Source organism: Platalea leucorodia, assembly GCF_965183815.1.
Source record: "Platalea leucorodia genome assembly, chromosome: 1".
NCBI classification, from domain to species: domain Eukaryota; kingdom Metazoa; phylum Chordata; class Aves; order Pelecaniformes; family Threskiornithidae; genus Platalea; species Platalea leucorodia.
In genome coordinates, this window is record NC_138823.1 from 54,431,052 (window position 1) to 54,437,051 (window position 6,000).

Here is a 6,000-nt window from a genome sequence, read left to right on the forward strand (position 1 = left end):
TCCCTACCTGCTCCTTCTACCATTAGGGGAATTGGTATAGCCAAAACTTGCACACTGCTATAACAGTGTAAGAGATTTCAACACTTAATACCTGATTGCAGTTATTCCACTCTGAAGTGACTCACAATGTTATAGACTATTGATCACAACAAATTGAAAATGGAAATCTTCATCACAAGCAATATGATAACCACTTTGTTTGAGGCCAGATGTCCTCACTTTAGCTCTCACCACTAGCAAAAGTCTGGATGCAACTGCTACTGCAACCTCTGAGCTACTAATGTGTAAATTATGGGGTTTCAGGTGTGGCAACACATTCTCATTGTGCCGTCTCAGCTCCTGATAGGCAGAGGACTCCTTAGAGGATGCCCTCTTATACCTCACGCAACTGAAATGGGAGTCACTCAGATACTTTATTCCCTTCCAGCATGGCTAATCACATAATACTTTTGGAAATGTCACCCTTGAGATCTTTCTTGGAGTATGGACAGACATGCATAGCAAACAGCTTTCCACTATGTTCCTCCAGTGATCTCTCAGACAAAGTTCATGTTTTAACAGGTTGTAGACATTGTACCTACTGCCAAATTAGCAACAATGAAGTTTTCTAAAACAGAATTAAGTTAATGTCAGTCTGGAAAAGCATGCTCTGCATTTCATCAGAACATATTTTATATTTTCTTTTGAATCTGCACTGAGCTAAAGAGGAGTTTTTTTCAATATGCTTCAAAGCTCGTGTGGATGTCCTGCACTTCACTCCCCCTCACTGGATCCCTGCAATGCAGAAATTGTTCATTCTCAGGAGACCCTGAATTCCAAAAAAAGTGTTTTCAAAATACCACAAAAGACACTTGAAATATTCCAAACGGATGAGCTCACTGGCTTACCTGAGGAGGAGTATGGCCAAAGGCACTTACAAAAGCATAAAAATAATATATGCAGAGAGCTAGACTTGTCAATTATACTGTAGTGACAATCCTTAACACTTCTAAAGAGCATTTTACATCCCCACCAACTCGTTTAAAAATGTGACCTATTAGACTGCGTAATAGAGAAACATCCAAAGGGATTTAGTAGTAGATCCATTACTTAGATAATTGAAAATGTGACTTGACCAAGAATATCCCATCAAGAAGAATACCACTAAGGGATATAATGACCAAATAAAAATACTTCAATCTCTGGTATCTATGAATATCTTTCACACTTGAAGGCTTGTGAAAACAAGGCTTCAGACCGTTAATTTTTATTTAAATCCATTTACAATCATGCAACAGTCCTCAAGATGACTGATAAATTATCTTAGGGATAACAATAGACTAGTGTGCTATACAAGATAAAAATAGTAAAACATTGCCCCAAAGTTATGGGAAAGACACTGAGAAGTACAGTAAGGTGGGACATGCCCAGAACCAGTGATTTATTTTCTTTTTTTCATTATCTGAATGGTTATGAATTTTTCATTTTCGTGGACTGTGGAAAAAGAGTATATGTAGACACAGAACTGAAAGGACCAATAATTTACAGAATAGTGAAGTCATGACAGACATGGGGGATGTCATGGAATTATTAAAGACTATGTAGTCTTAATATATTGATAGAGCAGAATGTCTGGGATGAGGGAACACTTGATCTCATTTATAGGCTGGGACAGATTAGTATGGAACATCTTGGAGATAAAGATGAGCTTAAAAGATATGAGCATGGTTTGACCGATGAGAGCAGCAGTGTAACCAGCTGTGTTTTGGATGGACTGGCAATATGGATGCTAACGAGGATGTGCAAGAAGTCTTAAAAAGTGAAAAAGCTTATGCAAAGTGACATTTGTCTGTACAGAGAGAAAGGGAGAGGCTTTCTGTGGAGGAAGATTGGCTAAGCACTGCTGTATGAGCTTGGATGGCAAGTAGGATGGTGGAAATGTTCAGGAGAAAAGATAACATTTAGTTCTACACCCATTTTGAGTCTGAGCTGTCAATGAATCTTCCATGAGAAAGTGCTAGAGAAAAAAACAGAAAATAGATAGGATGATAATAACAGAGAAAATATGCTTGTGAAAGCAAAAGATCATAGAGTTACAAAAAAAGGAGAATAAAGCTTTGCAGGAGCAGCAGATTTAAAAGAGGAGGAAAAAAAGAAGTAGCAAAGATCAGAAAGTGATAGAAAACCAAATGAAAAACAAAAGGGAGCAACTAACCTGTGTAACAAAAAGGAGTGATGGTAAAGGCTCCAAAACCTGGGAGAAATTGAAATTCAGAGTAAAAACTGTTTATTCCCAACTCTTAGACTGGTGTATGCATTATGAGGGGTTTTTTCTGCTGCAACAGCATTGAAAATATTTATTTTATCATTTGTCAATTGTGATTAAAAAAATGAGTATTAACTAGAATATAGCTTCATTTTACCTTAACTATATTACTGTTGCTACAGTATTGAAACTATAATGAATTAGAAAAAAACTCAAGAATGTACCATAGCACACCTTCCAGGAAGAAAAGAATAAGTACAATATTCTCTGCACTGAAGAAAGGAGTGGTGCTTTTCTTAAACATTTAGTGGACAATTCTTCTGCACAGAAAAAAAACCCAACACAATTCCTAAATCACTCTCGCACCTCGATCCAGCTTTAATATGTTAAGATATGTCTAGAAAAAAACCACCCTACAGACTCTGATTCCATCAGTATTTTTGAAAAAAGATGCATCATTTTCCATAATTGTGTTGGCTGAACCTATCAATCAATGTTTAGTGCAATTAACAGCTGCAGACAGGGCTATCTGATCATGCCATAAATAACTGAGAGGAAGCCAATTAAGATTTTTATTGTATTGTTATTTTTTGGCCAAACTAGGAACATTTAATTACTCATTAAATAAGGCAAGATAATTGGTGAACACACTGCATATTAATAAACAGTGGAAATAGCAATTCTATGGACAGTAGACCAAACCCACTTGATAGCACAGGAATAAATGAGATGTTAAACAGATACAACATTATAAGGCTGAAGAATACTTATTACTTTCAACATTCATGTTACATTTGCTTTTGTTTTCTTGAGGATGCCCTGGGTAAGAAGGATACGAATATATTCATCGTTGCTGCTGACATGGTGTCCCTAATGCACAACAATTTGTTGGAATAACGTAGTGGCTAGAAAAATGCGGAATTCTTATGTAATTAAAGTGAAAATGCATGCAAAATAACAAAACCTGAATGCATACATTACCTACACTTTTACAAATTTTATTTAACTGTATTGTCTACTCATGTGTTCCAAATTTATTCATAAAACATGTCTTCAAGAAACATATTCTTTCCCTTAGATATATGTGAAAATTTCTCTCTTATAAAAGATTTACTGATATGCCACATAGCCACTCCAATTTTATCTCACGAGACTGCAGAATTACGTTTCTTACATTTTTACAGGAAGCTGTGAAAAACAATCAGGTAACAATGCTTTCACTAAAATAATGCATACATAGGCATATAGAGAGTAAGTAGATAATATAGGAGAATGTAGCAGGGAGTACAAAATGAATAATTAATAACTCAAAATGACTAATATAATAAAAATGGTTTATGGACATCAGCGACTTACAAACCATCATAATTAAAATGAATTTTGTAGGATCAGTATGAAGAGTCAACATTCATAATTTTCTGGTTTTTTCAATAATCTGATTATGTTGTAGCTGTTCAAGATTCAGAGCAAGGCAAACTGCCATATGCATAATATAATGCATAATGTAAAGTGTAAGGCCAACAACTGCTAAGATAACTGACAGAATGGCAGTGATATCCATGTCAAGGTGTGTAGCTTAATTATAAAAACATGCAAGTAAGATATATGTGAGAAACAGACAAACATGCTCTTGCAATTTGTATTAGCAATATATAGAAGGAAGGCAATGCAACTACATTACGTGTAGTTACCAACAGAGACACCCTAACAGCCAACCCTATCACCAACAGAGACACCCTAATTAAGTGTCATCAGGACCATGGCAGCTTAAGTCTACTATCCTTGTCTGTTCAGAAACTAAGGAGTGAGAGATGTTGAATTTTTTTTCGTTTGGTGAACGTGGTTCTTCTAAGATACCATTCAGTGAGTTAGAAGATGCTTCTGAATCCTCAGTTTTGTGTGAGGTCCAGAAGCTGAAGGGCTGGTGCACAGGTTGAAGGTGATGTAAACACATAATGTCATGCATGTACAGCTCAGTCAGGAAGGCATTTAATCATGCGCACAAATTGGACCATATTGGTACTTACACCTGAGATCACAGCAGTCTTTTCAAAGAAATGCTGCGTTACTGTTTGTTTGAAGTGAGAGGACATAAATTATGCATTTTAGCAGTACTATTTGTAATTGTGCTCCCATTTTATGCTCTATGGTAAACAAAGAGAGGTTATCATTTCCATATTGCACACCAAAGATTCTCAGCATTTGCTTATTTATTTACTCACACACCATGGGATGTTCCCAGGGAAATTCCTTTCCCTGATTCTCAGACTTTTACAAACACATGGAAGATACATTTATGCCGAGAACCAAACTTCCACATGTTCCTCATGCAGCACATTGCTTTATCCCAAAGGTCTTGATATTTTGCAGCCATTCTGTGTGGCCTTTCTGTTATGTTACATCACATTAATGAAATTCTAGACATCATTAAAAGGATACATATTCTAAAATGCATCTATCCACATATTTTATTAAAGGTGTTCAGAAGAAAATGAAGTCTCAAATTATCTTCCTAATCCATTTTGGCATGTAATATGAAAGATACTGTGCCTTGGGTAAAACTCTCAAGAGAATGTCTGGCTTTTGCTTCCATGTCAGCAATCACACCAGGCAAGCGATACTTACAATATAATTTAATCTTGAACAGTGGATGGGGAGTCATAAAGAGAAATGTTTTGGCCAGTAACATAAACTTATTCCAAGTTCATGGGCAGATCAATAAGTGGGAGTAACGGGGGGAAAAAAGTAATTAAACTCTAGATGATCTGTGAGGAGTCTCTTGTGAATGGTATGCATACAGAAAAAAAAGGAGAGAGGCATCCCACCAATGATGTCATAAAAATGGATTTTTTTTTTTTCTGTCTGCATCCAACAATCTTTAGTTTGCATATACTTGTGGTGACAAGTTTCACATTTACATTTGATGACTGTTTTTGTCCATGTGCTCTTAGTGAGCAACTGTGGTGGTCCATAGCAGGGTAGTATGTGCCTTGAAGTTTTGGGTTTGGGTTTCTTTTCTTCATCTCTGTGGTGAATAGCAAGTTGATTCTTCACTAGGAGTGTCACAAAAACTGTAGTCACTAAAGGAACCTAACACATAATTAATCTCTGAGTCATATCTAAATACATTACAAGGTCTGCAAGAATTCTAGCAGTAATATGTCAGCAAAATTTTGACACACAGAGTCTGATTTTTTCAATCCTGTTAGGAGTGAGACTGGCAATAGGCAGGATTGCACGCAAAAATGTTCGCTCTACAAACAGAAATACCAAACTGTGATCATCTGCTCTTCCACTCTCCTCATTTGCACACACAATTAACAGTCAACTTTTAAAAAATTCTGATCTGCTCCAGTGAGTAATAATATAATGTGTAATTAGACTGCTCATGCCTTTTGTGTGGTATAGGACATAGAGTCTCTCTGACTTGATAAGGTACAGCACATCGGTTGGAGAGCCTGTTGTGAATTCCTCTGCAAATTCAGAACTGCCAATCAACATTTTCTTCTCCCAGAAAGAAAACGACCAGGAGATGATGTCTATATAACATGCATGTAAGATAATATACTAAATTGAATAATTTGACAAATGTCATCTAGGCAGTATTGAAGCATATACCTCATATACAAGTTTAGATGTTGCATTTTATACTTCTCAGTCTGTAGGATGACGAACTTTATGACCTTAATATTTTTTTCTTGGCAATACTTACAATGAGTTTCCAGAATGCTGTTTGGGCTGGGGGAACAGCAAAA